The following is a 16064-nucleotide window of genomic DNA, read 5'->3' on the forward strand; positions in this document are numbered from 1 at the left end:
GTTTGTTTAGGTTTTGTTAGGTTACGTTAGTGTAGATTTGTGCAGAGATTCCGAAGTCGGGGAAAGGACCCTTTAGGAAAGAATTCTACTCTCATCTCACGAAGGGCTACCCCGCGCTCTTTCTCTCCCTGCTGCAGATACAACATCTACCTTCGCTTCAAAGTTACTTTCGTCTAGTTTGAAAATTACGAACCACCGAAGCCGCCTACTTTAAAGACGCTCTTCGCTGGAAGACTGTCGATCCAAACACGCCCGCTAGGTCGAAAATCAAATGAATTAACTTTATCTTGGCCGTGAGAGGGCGGGGGACGGGAACGAGGAGGAGGGAAAGGAGGAGGAAGAGTAAGAAGAACAGGGAAAGGAAAAGTGAGAAGATGAAGAGGAGGAGGGGAAGGAGGAAGAGAATGAGGAGGAGGGAGAACATGAAATTATGAGAAAATTATGAGAAAAAGGAGGAAAAGAAGAAGATGAAGAAAAAAAAAATCTTTCCACGTCTGTTTCATCCACCAAGACAAGGCCACAAGAGATGGTCTGCTCATTCTTTCAATAGGTAAAGTTGAAGACGAGGTTGATTGGAAGTCTTTCTCCGTGATACCTACCCCCTCTCCCCACCAGGAACCAATACCACCAAAACATCTCCTTCATTACCGCCGCTCCCTCTTCCTCCTCCTCCTCCTCACCATCACCATATCTTCCCGTCTTCTCCTCGTCACATCACCTCACCTCCACCACAATCACCAACACATTCAAACCATTCACAGTCGCCTCATCTTCATTCTCCATCACCTATTCCTCCTCCTTCATCTCCATTCTCCATCACCTCTTCCTCTTCCTCCTCCTCCTCCTCGACTTCCTTCTCCTAGTCCCGGAAAATCCGTGGGGGATACAAGAGCAAGATTACGCTGACGCCAGCTGAGGACGGAGACAAAGGTTGGCCCGGTTATCAGGCTGGAAAACCACGGCGACATAACACATTCATGCGCGCGGTTCCTCCTCGACACCCGACACGCTTCCAGCGTTTTTAACATGCCAGAAATGGAGGACCCGGTTCTGAACGAGGTCGCGTTTGATCGAGACCCCTTAGCCAGGAAGGCGTCTGAGGAATATCAAAACTCCTGAAGCCTTCCATAATCGAAGGGAAGGAAAAGATTCGCAATGGATAAAGGGATGGGAAAGGTGAAGGAAGGGAGGGAGGGGGAATCTATAGGAAGAGAAGGGTGGAAAGAGGGGTCATTTTAAGGGATACATGAGCTTAAGGGAGGGAAGAGTGGCACGAAGGGACATGGAGGGTTTAAGGAATGACGTGAAGAGAATAATAAATGTGATGTGAATAAGAAAAAGTGGAGAATTTTCATTTCTTTCCTTTTTTTTAAGGGCAAGACAAACCCACGAGGGTATAACCACAGATGTATAGTGAAGTTGGAGAATGAGGAGTAAGAGGAGGAGGAGGATAAGGACCAGTAGGAGGAGGACGAGGACGACGAGGAGGAGGAAGAGGAGTACTGTAGCGAGGCGACAACGACAAATGAATGACACTACAAACAAGCAAATGAGATGTAATGAAACGAACGTCCGGTCGGGGTATCTGGCAGCCTGGCTATCCGGCCCGGAATCTGCCATAGTGCTTCGGAGATGTACCCAAGTAGGCTTACGGTGAGCACGCACGCACGCACGCACGCACGCACGCACACACACATGGTGGCTACATAGGATGACTTTCTTTTTAGTCCGAGTCATGGGAAAATATTGAGCTAAAAATATAACTAGTCCTAAGCCTCTCTCTCTCTCTCTCTCTCTCGTATCTAGAATCTAAGTGCATTACCCCCAACTAAATCCCTTCACCCTCTAATGAAATAAACAATCTTCTAGGTTCAATTGTATGCAGGTACTTTCACGAAAAACATCTTATTCTAAGAGAACTAATATCTAGAAGAAAAAATAATTCGAAAAACGTTCTCAATTACTTTTGTTTATAATTCATTCATGTATGGTGAAGTATTCGAAAGTGTTTGTTAAGGCAATAGGAGCAGGGGTATTTTAACCCAAAAGACAGACAGACAGACAGACAGACAGACACACACACACCATCCCCCGACCTACAGGATCTCCAACAACCAAACCACAAAGCGAGTTCCCATTCTCCTTTACGAGACCAATAGAAAACCATCCAGTTACCAACCCACATCACCCGCTTTGCCTCAGCATCCACCAGAGGGTGGTTTCTGTTTCTTCAGGGTGCAGCCTGGCAGCAACGCCCATATCTCCCGAATTTTGTCCAAAGCTTCAAGAACTAAATTGGTCCTCCTCAGTCTACTCCCAGTCTTTCAGGTCTTTCAGTTTATTCAGTCTTCCGGGTCATTCAGTCTATACCCAGTCACACACACAGGCGCAGAGAGAGATAGAGGGGGGGGGGGTGAGAGGGAGATGGTGAGAGAGAGATGGGGGGGGGAGGTACACGCATCACCCTAGGGCATGCCAGCAACCATCCGGCCAGGAGGGCATCGCAATGTAAACAAACAGGCGCAAGCGGGCTCCGGGGCAATAAACATCAGTCCACGGGACATGCGCAGGATGATGTGGGGCAGAGGAAGGTGCAAGGGGGGAGGGGGGAGGGGGAAGGGGGGATAAGGAGTAACCTTGAGATTCTTGAAAAACGCTTAGAGGGGGTTTAAAGCCAATGATGCAATGTACGACTGAGGACGCGTAGGAGGAGACAAAGAGATGATGGAGGAGGAGGAGGAGGAGAAGGAGGAAGAGGAGGAGGACTCCAGAGAGCAACAGGAAAAGAAGAGATGACGAGGGTGGTAGGAGATGGAGGAGGAAGAGGAGCAAAACTACTAGAGTGAGAAAATTGATGCCTTGTACATGAAGGAAGACGGAAGGAGATGGAGTACGGAGTGATAAAAGTGGAGGGTGAGGGTGGGGGAGGGGAGGGGGGCAGACACTGAGACAGCGATCAAACACAGAAAAAGAAATAATATGGAGGGAAATAGGAGGGATCAGTGTGTGAGAGATGGATGAGAGAAAGAGTTGAAGAAACAGTGGATGATATAGAGGTGAGATTGACAGTAGTAGAGGAAGAGGAAGAGGAAATGGAGGATGGAAAAGAGAAGAAGGAGAAGGAAAAAGAGAAGGAGAAGAAGGAGGAGGAGGAGAAGGAGAGGTAGGTAGAGAAGGTGAAACGAGAGAGGGGTGTGGAGAAGAAACAGATGTATGAGAAGTAGGAAGAGAAGGAATCGATAAGAAACACAGAGAAGTATAAGTAGGAAAAGAGAGAATTAAAATGAGGAGGAAAAGGAGAGAAAAAAAAGGAGGAAAAAGAGAATGAAAATGGGGTGGAGGAGGAGGAGGAGGAGGCCACTGAAACACTTCACCTGTTCCAAGGGCAGCCAAGGGTATGATCGTGTTAATACATTTTCGGGCTAATTATTCTTCTTTCTACCCGCTCCGAGAACGGAAAGAGGTTAAAGAGGAAGAGGAAGAGGAAGAGGAAGAGGAGGAGGAGAAAGGGGACGAGGTAGAGAGAAGGGAGAGAGAGAGAGAGAAATAATACACTGTAAAGAAACAAAAGACGAAGTAAAACAAGAAAGGAAGCAGAAAACAAGGGGGAAAGAAGGAGAAGTAGATTGGGTGAGGAAAGGTGAGAGGCGGAGGAGGAAGAGGCGGAAGAGGAGGAGGAGGAGGAGGAGGAGGAGGAGGAGGAGAGAAGGAAGAGGAGGAGACAAAAGGAAACCGAGAGTAGGGGAGAAGAGACTGGGATAAACGAAGAAGTAGTGAGGGCAAAAAGAGGGTGTGGCAAGGGGGAAGGGGAGACCAGGTGGATTAAGAAGAGAAGAGAGAGGAGAGGGGAGAGGAGAGGGGAGAGGAGAGAAAGCGTGGGAAGGAATGGAACGCAGTAAGAATAGGAATGGAGAGAATAAGGACGAGATAAATAGAGAACATGTGATACGGGGGAGAATGGAAAATAAGAAAGAATGGAGGATGTATGGGATGGGAGGAGTGACCGGAGGAGGAGGAGAAGGAGGAAGAGGAAGGGGGAGGAGGAGGAGGGGAAAGGGGATGATGATGATGAGGAGGAGGAGGAGGAAGAGGAGGGGAGAAGGAAGAAGAGAATAAAGAAGAGGAGGAAAATGAGGCGGAAGAGAAAAAGGAGTGTGCCGGGGAAAAGAAGAAAGAAGAGGAGGGGAGGAGGAAGGGAAGTAAAAAGAGTAAGAAGAACTGGCGAAAGAGGAGTAGGAATAGTAGTAGTAGTAGTAGTAGTAGTAGGAGGAGGAGGAGGAGGAGGAAGAGGAAGAAGAAGAAGAAGAAGAAGAAGAAGAAGAAGAGGCGAGAGCAAAATAGATGAAACTTAAACAATCTAAACATAATTCGAAAACAAACAATAAACAATCAAGATGGTTCTGGTCTATTTTCTCCTCTCCCCCTCCCCCTCCACCTCCTCCCGATTCTAGAAAATCCTACGAGGCGTTTAATGACCGGGCGGGCCCCCCCCCCCAAAAAAAAAAAAAATAATAATAATAATAAATAAATAAAATAATAAATAATAAAAACTTGTCCTCGACGATCAAAACCCAAGGCTGACCTTCAACAGGAGAAGCGGACTTCGAGTGGAGGATGATCTACAAGGAAGTGGAGCCAGCTCAAGAGTGCCACGCCTTTACAATGTACACCTTCTTAGTGACGGGGGCCTGCACCATCTTCCCCCATTCCCCCAAGAGCGAAGTCTCCGACACCTTAACAACACCCAGACCTACTGGGCACCTTCTTACCACAGCACCCACCTCCTTCCTTCTCCCCGATTTCTTATTCCCCCAACCCCATGTTCTTCCCCCCTCACCCCCATGTCGACACAAGGCATTCATCCCTCATACTTAATCTCCCCGCCGTCATACAAAAGCTCCCCCCACCTTCCCCCCTCATATCTTCTTCCTCCTTTCCATCTCCTCCCTCCTTCCCTCCACCTCCCTTCTTCTCCTCTTTCCCATCCCCTCCCTCTTCCTCCTCCTTCCCATCCCCTCCCTCCTTTTCCTCTTTCTCATCCACTCCCTCCTTCCCTCCACCTCCCTCCTCTTTTTTCCTATCCCCTCCCTCCTCCTCTTTCCCATCCCCTCCCTCCTTCCCTCCACCTCCCTCCTTCTCTTCTTTCCCATCCCCTCCACCTCCTCCCTCCTCTTCTTTCCCCTCCCCTCTCCTCCTTCTCCTCTTTCCATCCCCTCCCTCCTTCTCCTCTTTCTCACCCCCTCCCTCCTTCCCTCCATCCCTCCTCCTCTTCTTTCTCATCAATTCCTGCCCCTTTTCTCCGTCTTATTCGCTTAAACTTCTCCTCTGAAAAGACTTTTACTTCTTTTCTTCCCTTTCTGATTTTCCCTACCTACATGCCTTTCTGTTTTACATTTCTCATTTTGCTCAAACATTTTCTTCACAATTTTGTCTGTTGCCCTTCGCGCCACCAACTTGGTGTTATTTCATTTTATTTCATTTGTGTTTTCTTCCTTTTCAGCGTCAGTTCCCGTTAAACCCAAATAAAGATTTCATCTTACTCATACTTAAAAGTAAACATATCATCACACTCTTCTTCACTTTAAAAGTTAAATAACCAAATAAAATATCATATAAACAACTAAATAAATAAATACAGGAAATTAACAAATAAAAATGAAAATAAATGCGATAAAAATAAAATAAAAGGAATGAGTGGACACACACACACACACACACACAAAAAAAAAACAAAAAAAAACAAAAAACTAAATGAACAGGCTTAAGCTCGCATTCTTACGTTAATCAAAAACACTTTCGTCTTCATAAAAATCTTCGATCAGAATTTACCCATAAAATGGACAACATACCACTACTGAGCTCTCGTCCGGGAGAGTAACAGTTGACCATCACGAGTCGAACACATGATCCAAGACCAGGATGAATTGCAATACTATGAGCCAATTTACGTATAGCTTTCATTGAAAGTAAGATTTTTTTCATGAAAATTGTGAGTAATATTGACGAATATCTTCATCACTTGAGATTTGTTGATATTACTATAATTTCAGATCCGCTAGGCAACTCGTATATGCTCAGTGATCATAAGCCACAAAGTAGTTATGAAAACGAAAAAGAGAATATATATATAATATACATATATATATATATATATATACATATATATATATATATATATATATATATATATATATATATATATATATATATATATAATGTACATATATAAATGGTGAGATTCCCGAAATATTTGAAGAACATTGACACCTAACCCAAAACTAAAATAAATAAATAAACAAAACAAATAAATAATAGAAAAAAAAATCGCGATTGCCGGGAAAAATATTTGACAAATACAGACACCAAACGTAAGGCTAGCTACCATTTTCTCCACCATTTCCACCACTTTCCTCACAGGAAACTCATCCATGGCAACACCCTTGGGGGCCCAAGGCTGTTAAGCGTTGTTGGACGTGTGAATATATGTTGATGGGAATTACGACGTATTCTTTAGAATATAAAAGTATATATTCAACGTCGCAGGGAGCGCGCGGCGTGACTGACCACAAGCAAGGGCAGTGTGTACGTACGTGTGTGTGTGTGTGTGTGTGTGTGTGTGTGTGTGTGTGCGTGCGCGTGTGTGTGCGCGCGTGTGTGAATGTGTGTGTAATTCACTATGGTCTTGGATCACGTGTTGGACTCGTGATCGACAGCTACTACCCTCCTGGATCAGAGCTCAGAGCTCATATATGACCGCTATGGGTAATGCTTGACCTTATACGCACACACACACACACACAACTCCCCGACCATGAGAGTTGAAGTAACGACTGGCAGCGCAGCGATACTGAAATTATCTCAGCCATGGGTGGGATTCGAACTCGGACCACTGTAGCAGCGGTTGAGAACGGTACCACTGCGCCGTCGTGTGTGTGTGTGTGTGTGTGTGTGTGTGTGTGTGTGTGTGTGTGTGTGTGTGTGCGCGCGCGCGCGTGCGTCTCCGGAGCCTTCTTGGGCGTATATCAGGAACACCGTAGGCCATCGACCCCCCCCCCCCACACAAACAAATAAATAGATGAATAAATGAATAAATTAATAAATAAGTAAACAAATAAATAAGCGAATGCCTTTGATAACGCATCAGCAATCACCACTGTTCTTATATAATATACATTAACCATTAAACATGAACACATTAATCATTCGGATACGGTGGCGTTCTGTAGTATTTGATTATGACCAGCGATTTTATTCCGTAGAGAGGTCGCCACCGCTCATTTCTCCATAGAAAAAAAAAAAAAAAAAAAAAAAAAAAAAAAAAAAAAGGGGGGGCGCGTGCTGTCAACTTTCTTGAAAACACGTTGGCAAGAAATTGGGCTTGCATATGCAATTTTATCATTGTTGCATTTGTGGACTATTTCTTCTCAACAATTGGCTGACAAACGGTTGAGAAGAATAAGATGAACCTTTCCTGGACAATGCGTCCTGTGGGGTCCTCACTCAAACTCTCGGGAGGAAGAGGAGGCAAACAAATAAAACCCAAATAAATATTTCAATTTACTCTTACTTTCTAGTACCAAATATACATTTCTTCTAACAGTTATAAAAAGTTCACACCCAGACGCATCTATCACAAGAAGTCAAATACGCAAGACAAGGTGATTCAATATATATATATATATATATATATATATATATATATATATATATATATATATATATTAATAGCAATAATAACAACAGAAACAGTGAAATGTAGGTTAGGTTCGGAGCTCTTTGCGTATAGAGTAATCTAACGACTCCTTGACAGCAACGCTATAGCAGCCTCAATACGGACCCTCTGAACCTCATCCTCCACATTATCAGAAGTCACCCTAATGGCCTTCATTCGAGCGTCACCTCTTAATAGCAGCCTGTTAATGGCCTCCGTTACTACGGGGAGCTCTTTGTAATGTAATGAGTGAGGGAAGAGCACGACCGTGTTCGATGTTTCGCGACGTGCTCATATCCGATGTTCACTCAACCTGGAGGAACACTGTTGCAACTATCCCCCGGCCCACCCTCACTCAAGCCCCCATGGGAACTCCACGATAACGACCAGTTAACTGAAATGGTGTGTTTGTCAGAACGCACCGCAAAATGTTCTATACCTACACTATCGATGAATATGTTTTTCTATTATGCTCAAAATAAACACTTGAGATGGCGATATGTTTTTCTGATTATTTTTATTTGTTTTTCGATTTGGTACCTAAAGTATGTGTCAATCTACATAAATATATATTACCCCAACTGGAGGGTAAGACTACATTCAGCTTTGTGTGTGTGTGTGGGGGGGGTGACAGTGGAAAGGAGGCAAACCGTAGTTCCCAGTACAAGAGGTAACATTTGCACCCAATCGCTCTGATAATCGTGAATGGTTACTAGGGACTCTTTCCAACGTCGAGCGAATAACCACTGTCATCACAATCTCTGTTGGTTATTCTTACAATCAGCTAAAAGTTGCATTAATATCTCACCCATGTGAGAATTTCTTCCTTCGCCTCTTTCTCCTATCAAACTTCGTCTTATATTTTCATTACTGTCGTCACCACAATTATCACCACACTCTCCTTTCTCCACCTCCGCCATCACTTTACAATAATCACCACACACATCCTCCCCTAACTCCTCATCTCCTCCTCTATCACCACCACCTTCTCCTTCTCTTTCACCATTACCTCTACCACAACAACGACCACCACTAACACCACCAGCTCTTCGTGTTCCCCTTCTTTTCTATCACCACTACCATCGCCTTCTCATCTTCCGTCATCGCCTTAACCACAACCACTACCACCATTGCCACAACAATCTCCTCCTCCTCCTCCTACAATTCCCCTAGACAATTTCCTTCGCTCGTAGCTTGCCCCCCTCCCCATCATCAATCATTACATAGTCCCAACACCGCCCTCGAAGTACAAGAGGGAGCAGGAGAACCCAGGAAGAAACGCTAAGTTCTCCTCAATTTGAGGCCAGAAGGGGGTAGGGGCGGCAGAGACTTTAAAAAAATTGATGAGTGGATGCATGACTATTCTATTCAGCGCTGAAGTGGTCTTCAAGAGGTTACACACAACAGCAGCACATAAGCATAAGATATGTGCGAAAACAAGCCAAGCTGAGAAACCTTTGCCTTCGAACGTGGGGCGCGGTACTCCCCTTCACTTGCTATTATGAAGTCGACTTTTAATCACCCCTCTGTCCCTTTCACCACATAAACACCTTCCCCCTTGCTCCTCCCCCTTTCCCCCCTCCCCACTTGCTCCTCCCCCTTTCCCCCCTTGCCCCTTATTCCTCCATCTTCTATTGCTTCGTTTTTCTTCCTTCTCTTCTCTCCTCCCTCCCTGTACTGTCTATCCTCTTCCTCCATTTTTTTTTATTTTCTTCTCTTAATATAATTCATTCTCATTGTCCACGCTGTAACCAAGAGGTACTTCATAGTCAACATCTCCTTTTCCTTTATCGATACAAAATTCAAGTTACAGGCGTTCTCACTCACCCTTCTCTCTCTGTCTCTTTCTCACACACACATACATACATACATACATACATACATACACACACACACACACGTTATACACACACACACACACACGCGCGCATACACACACACATACACACACACACATCGAGTTATGTATGCAAACCCCTATTCCCACGCAAATGTGCGACTACAAATTCATAGAAGAAAAGTCTTTCGAAGGTATTTTCCTTTCCATGGCAATCTTGATGAAAAATATGCACAGATGGTTCCCGGTGTCAGTTCGGCTGTGTTGTGTGTGACGAAATTAAAAAGAAATTTTCTTAGAGTAGTTTAAAAAAAATATTCCTCTTGGGCATCTGTTCGTTTGGACAACACTCACCGATATGACGTCACAGCTACGAGTATGTTAAGTCCAGTTCTATCAATCTGGATCATCAAACATTAAAGAGTTTCAGAAAGCTGATACTGAAATTCCTCTTTGTTGAAACGTTTGCAATCAACGTATAATCCCAGCTTTGAGCTACGAATAATGAAACTTGGAAATTGACGAAGGCGATGGAGACAAAGTTAAGGAATGTACAAACAGCAATACAGATATCAGTGTTGGAAATCAGATTTAAAGACAGAAAGAGGGCAAGCTGAGTAAAGCAGCATAGAAGAGTGAAATGTAAATTACAGGTGATAACATAACTGAAGAGGAATTGAAAAGGACAGCTAGCAAGGAAGAAAGATGGAAGATGTAGAAAACGAGTTACTGGCTGGACGCTTCAAAATAGGAAGCGTGGAAGTTGGCGACCAGACAGAAAGTGGAGAGACGAGATTGGCAGAGGTTCGTGTAGTCTTGGGTGAGGCCTTTGTCCAGCAGCGGACTTTGATTTGCTGATAACTGTATAAGCACAAAATACATACATACACACACACCATGGGGGCAAGTGTGTATGGGGGAAGAACAGGAGGAGGAGAGAGAGGGGAGAGAGAGAGAGAGAGAGAGAGAGAGAGAGAGAGAGAGAGAGATAGAGAGAGAGAGAGATAGAGAGAGAGAGAGAGGGGGGGGCAGAAGATAATTCAAAAGTGAGAGCGCAAACAAGAGTGGTGTATTTTTAACCGAATTCATTTTTTAATTCATCACACTTGACACATCTTCTACACCGCAAGCAAACAAGTAATAAAAAAATAAACAATAAATAAATAGATAACAACAACAATAATAATGATAATAAAGACAATAATAATAAAATAAATAAAAAGATGAGCACCAACGTATCTCATCCCCTCTCTTTAGTGTATTACATTAGTATGGAAGTCCAGAGACACTCAGAGAAATTACTTCTTCCATTTCCTGAGGCTGCTAGGTTACACACACGCATACGCATACACATACATACACACACACACACACACACACACATAAGCACACACACGCGCGCGCATACACACACATACACTAGAAAAACTGGGGTTACCTACATTGGACGAGCGAAGAGGTGAAGTGATATACTCATGATAATGAGTTGAGAGAGAGAGAGAGAGAGAGAGAGAGAGAGAGAGAGAGAGAGAGAGAGAGAGAGAGAGAGAGAGATTGCCCAATGTTTGGACGCGCAGCTTTCCCCACGTTAAAGAAAGAAATAATCCTGGTCGATAATGTAACTCAATATAATGCAAAGTTTTATCAATATAGAGGCGGGACTCCACGACCATAGCTCTAACACACACACACACACACACACACACACACACACACAATGGCTATGACGTTACCCATAGATCATGCCATATATGAGCTCTGAGCTCTCATCCGGAAGGGTAATAGCTGCCGATTAAGAATCAAGCACGTGATCCAAGACCACGGTGATTTACATACAAACTTGTGTCTTCAGGTCCGGGATCCGCCTCACCCGCTGATCAGTCTCCAAGCCGCTGAAGCTTACCTGTAAAAGATAAGAAAATAATTATCAATAAACGCTTGCTGAAAAGCCGTATATCGTACTAAACAAAAATACATTGTAAAAAAGAAAGTATAGAACATGGTTAAAAAAAAAGTGCAATCAATTTCCCTGGCGGGGGTAATCAGGATTCGAAATTTTATTATCTAACCCCTTCCGTAAAGGATTAAGTAAAAAATCACGGCCTGCATCGAAACGTGGCAGGCTGAAGCGGGTTCGGTTAGGTTACGTTGCTTGGATAAGGTTAAGTTAGGTTAGGCTTGGTCGCCATGTTGAGAAAATATAAAAGATAACTTACAAAAAGAGGAAGAGAAGGAACATGAACAGGAGGAAGATGTGAAGGACAGGGATGAGAATGAGGAGGAGGACGAGGAAGAAGAGGAGATAGAGGAGGAAGAGGAGGTACAGGAGGTGGAGAAGGAAGACCAGGACGAGGAAGAATGACGGAGACAGAGGAGGAAGACATTCCTTATTGGCCAGAAATTACGCAGCAAGTAAATGTGTTCCACACTTAAGAACGAGACACTAGTCAAAAATTGGCCCTAAGAAAGGCTTGAACACACATCTGGACCTCACACGTTGTCGAAGCGTTATGAAGACACCGACATCCAAGACCGGGAGGTCTCTTTTCGTTTTTTTTTTTTTTTTTTTTTTTTTTTTTTTTTTTTTTTTTTTTTTTTTTTTTTTTTTTTTTTTTTTTTTTTTTTTTTTTTTTTTTTTTTTTTTAACCTTTTAGTTGCCTCGATTCCAGCAAGGTTGACCTAATCGCGAGTATACCTTTATCCCTCTCTAAAGTGTCACATGTTCTGTTTCATCTGAAACCAGGTTGTTTACTGACCTAAGCCTCTCCTAATGTTTTACTAAACCCTTGTATAACAGACCCAAACTTGTGGGTGATCTTCCCTTTAATGAACGTAATTTTTCCTATTTTCTTTATATTTCCATTTCGGTCTTCCTCATCCTCTCTTCTCTTCCACCCCAACACACACAGGCGAAGCCTTGTCTGATCTGGACAGCAAGATCTGGTTTGCTCTTCCAATGTATTCTATTGTATCACATTCAGGACCAAGGCAGTATCGAAGCCTCGCCCCCTCCCCCCTCCTCTCTCTTCAGCCCCACAAAGCAACTCCCCACCCCCGTCCCCCCACCATCCACCCCGGACACTCCACGAGCAAACACCAAACAGAGCCTCAACACAAACATGGTAAAGTTCAAAGAAGCTTCGAAATCACTGTGGCTTCCGGGGCGAAGCGCAAAGAAAACGGAATGTTGGAATCGCTGTTGCTTCTTCTCTCGACCTGTCTGTGCCTTTTTCGTGGCTTTCTGCGGGAGGGCGAGTTCGAAGGGGGTACTACGGACCGCACCCACCCACCAGTCCAATACAGGTCGGGGCTTAAGTGCCTAATCGAGGTGTATGGGTAACCACCTGAGTTCTATGATATATAACCCTATCATCTTTGTTTCCGTGGGATTTTATCGACAATAATATCTTCGGATAACTGAAAAACCCGAATATAAGTAATTATACGAATTCTATGAACATTGCGACCTTATCTATAATGACGCACATGGAAGCTACACGATTCCATTCAACAAAATAAATTTATGAATGAGTAAATACATTCCTTCGCGTCCGGCAACACGAATGCAAATGAAAACTGTTCGAAAAAGGAATTACAAAATAAATAAGATAAAGTAAAATAAAAAGAAAACAAAGGAAGGTACAAAGAGAGGAGGAGGAGGAGGAGGAGGAGGAGGAGGTTGAGGAGGAAGAAGAGAAGGCAGATGTGGGAGGAGATGAGGGGAAGGCGGAGGACGAGGTAGAGGAGTAAGAGAAGGAGGAGGAGGAAGGGAAGGAAGAGGAAAGTGGAGAAGGAAGATGACAAAGGAGATAAGGAGAAGCAGGAGGATGAGGTGGAGGAGGAAGGTGGAAGAGAAAGATGAGAAGGAAGATGAGAGGAGGGAGGAAGATGAGGAGCACGAACAGGAAGAAGAAGAAGAGGAAAAGGAAGACGAGGGAGGAGACAAGGGGAAGGAGGAGGACGAGGTTGAGGAGGAAGACGAGGAGGAGTAGGAACAGGAGGAAGAGGAGGAGGATAAGGGAGGAGATAAAGGGAAGGAGGAGCACGTGGTGGAGGAGGAAAAAAGAAGAGGAGACGGAAGATGAGGGGAGGGAGGAAGAAGAGAAGGAGCAGGAAAAGGAGGAAGAGGAAAATGAGAGAGATGAGGGAGGAGATAAGCAGATGGAGGAAGACGAGAAGCAGGAACAGAAGGAAGAGATAGAGGAGGAAAATGAAGGAGGAGATGGGAGGAAGGAAGAAGAGGAGTAAGAAGAAGAGGAGGAGGAGGAGGAGGAGGAGGAGCAGGAACAGGAGGAAGAAGAACATGAGAAGGAAGATGAGGGAGAAGATGAGGGGAAGAGGAAGACGAGGAGGAGGAAAGAGGAAAGGGAAAATAGGGGGAAGAGAGAATGGAAGAGAAACAGGAGGAACAGGAAGAGTAGGAGTAGCAGGAGAAAAAATATAACCAAACACAAAGATGAGAGAGAGAGAGAGAGAGAGAGAGAGAGAGAGAGAGAGAGAGAGAGAGAGAGAGAGAGAAAGAGAGAGAGAGAGCGCTAGAGCTAGCTCCTGGCTCTGTTGAGAAGTCAACCCGCTCGACCCTGTTATTGGCTATGCAAAGTACATATTCTCAACATCAATAGGGACAGACTTTCCCCCCCCTCTCTCTCTCCCGTGACTGTGTGTGTGTGTGTGTGTGTGTGTGTGTGTGTGTGTGTGTGTGTGTGTGTGTGTGTGTGTGTGTGTGTGTGTGTGTGTGTGTGTGTGTGTGTGTGTGTCTTGAAACATGGTAAAAGAAGGAAAAAGGCAAGGTACCGAGATAGGTAAAATAATAATGGTAGACAAAAAGAGAAAGAAATAGAAGGGAAGAGGAATGGAAAAGCAGAGGAGAAAGGGAAGGGTGAGGTATGCCGCCGTGGCCAGGACCAAAAGGGCGCAGGAGTCAGCGCAAAGGGGGAGTAGGGGGGTGGAGGGGGGTGGTGCGAGCAAGATAAACGTGAATGTCACTCCAAACAAAACGGCGGGGGAACGGCGGGACAATCGGCGAGAAAATGAAAATAAGGACATTTACGAAAGGATGGAATAAAGGAGGTAAAAAGGAGAGGAGAGACGGGAGGAGAGAGAGAGGAGGGAGGGAGAGAGAGAATGGAGGGAGAGGACGGAGAGGAGGTAGGGAGAGAGAGAAGGGACGGGAAGAGAGGAAGGAGGGAGAGAGGAGGGAAGGAGGCATGAGCAGGGCAGAGGGAGGGGAGGGAGAGTGAGAAAGGGGAGTAACGAGGGACGGGGAAATGGAGATAGATAGATAGATAGATAGATAGATAGAGAGAGAGAGATGAAGAGAATGGGAAAGGAGGGAAGAATACCAAGGGAGTTGAAAGGGAGGGTGGAGGATATTGGAAGGGGGTAGGTAGAGAGGAGGGAGGAAGGAGGGAGGGAGGGGGGGAAGAAGGGAGGAGAGGAAGCTTCAGACTACTTGATTTGGAGAGGAGGGGCAAGAGAGGAAGACACACCATAAATATATAAATAAACAAATGAGAGTCAAGAAGGATAATATGCTCAAACGTAAGGATGAGGAAGAGATGGCAGAAGAAAGAGGCAGAAGAAAGAGGCAGAGGACAGAAACGAGGAGAAGGAAGAGGAGGAGAGAGGGAAGGGGAAAGGGGGGGAAGAAAGGAGGAGGAAGAGAGAGGGAAGAAGAAAGGAGGGGAAGGAGAGAGGAAAAAGGAGGAGGAGATGAGTGGAGAAAGGAGGACTGATGAAAGGAATAGGAGGAAGAGAGAAATGAAAAGGAGGAGGACGAGAAAGAAGAGGAGGAGGATGGGGAGGAGGAGAAGGGAATTTGGGTGTGGTGCTGGATTTCGAGGGCGTGGGAGGAGGAGTGAGGAGGAGGGGGAGGAGGAGTGAGGAGGAGGGGGAGGAGGAGTGAGGAGGAGGGGGGAAGAGAGACTTAGGAAAGGCTGTCCAAAGTCATTATATACAGCTATGGCCTCGCCTCTGTTTTTCTTTTTTTCTTTCTTCTGCGTAAATCATTCATAAGCGGCATGCGCGAACACCCACGCCACATAATACCATATTCATCACAAAGTGTCATTACTTTAACCACCTACTTCGTCATCATCACCACTAATACTTCTCGTAGCCCTTCTAGGTCATCATAACTATTCCCAGCTACGTTTGTAATCATCGTCATCATCATCACTATTTACTGATGTCACACTCTTTCAGAATCGTCATCACTTTCACTCTCAGACTTACATCAATCATCACTTCCACTCCTTCCTCCCGGATTCACATCATCAACAAACCTCTCACTTTCTCCATACCTCCAGTCATCACCATTGACATCACTATCACCTCCAGCGTCATCAAAAGCATCCCCACCATCCGCCTAAACTACTGTCACCACCACCAACACCGCTGCCATTCCTCTCGCATCGACACCACCATCACCACCAGCATTCCGATCAATAAGGTCGACATTTCCATAGGTTATGTGCGCTTCCCACGCCCTTACATACACAGTTCCCTTCTTTACAC

General features: G+C 45.0%; 1 protein-coding gene and 1 long non-coding RNA gene across 8 annotated transcripts in view; both read right to left on the minus strand.

The window, feature by feature from the left end:
* LOC143040761 (semaphorin-1A-like) overlaps positions 1-16064 on the minus strand; it is a 666238-nt gene that overhangs the window by 245638 nt on the left and 404536 nt on the right. The gene's annotated exons all lie outside the window — the stretch shown is intronic.
* Positions 11211-16064, minus strand: part of LOC143040762 (uncharacterized) — a 91015-nt gene continuing 86161 nt past the window's right edge. Inside the window, exon 3 of the long non-coding RNA XR_012967748.1 lies at positions 11211-11451. This is a non-coding gene — a long non-coding RNA (uncharacterized LOC143040762). The remainder of the gene's footprint in view (positions 11452-16064) is intronic.

This window comes from Oratosquilla oratoria, chromosome 29 (assembly GCF_046742065.1).
Source record: "Oratosquilla oratoria isolate Oo_2021 chromosome 29, ASM4674206v1, whole genome shotgun sequence".
NCBI lineage: Eukaryota > Metazoa > Arthropoda > Malacostraca > Stomatopoda > Squillidae > Oratosquilla > Oratosquilla oratoria.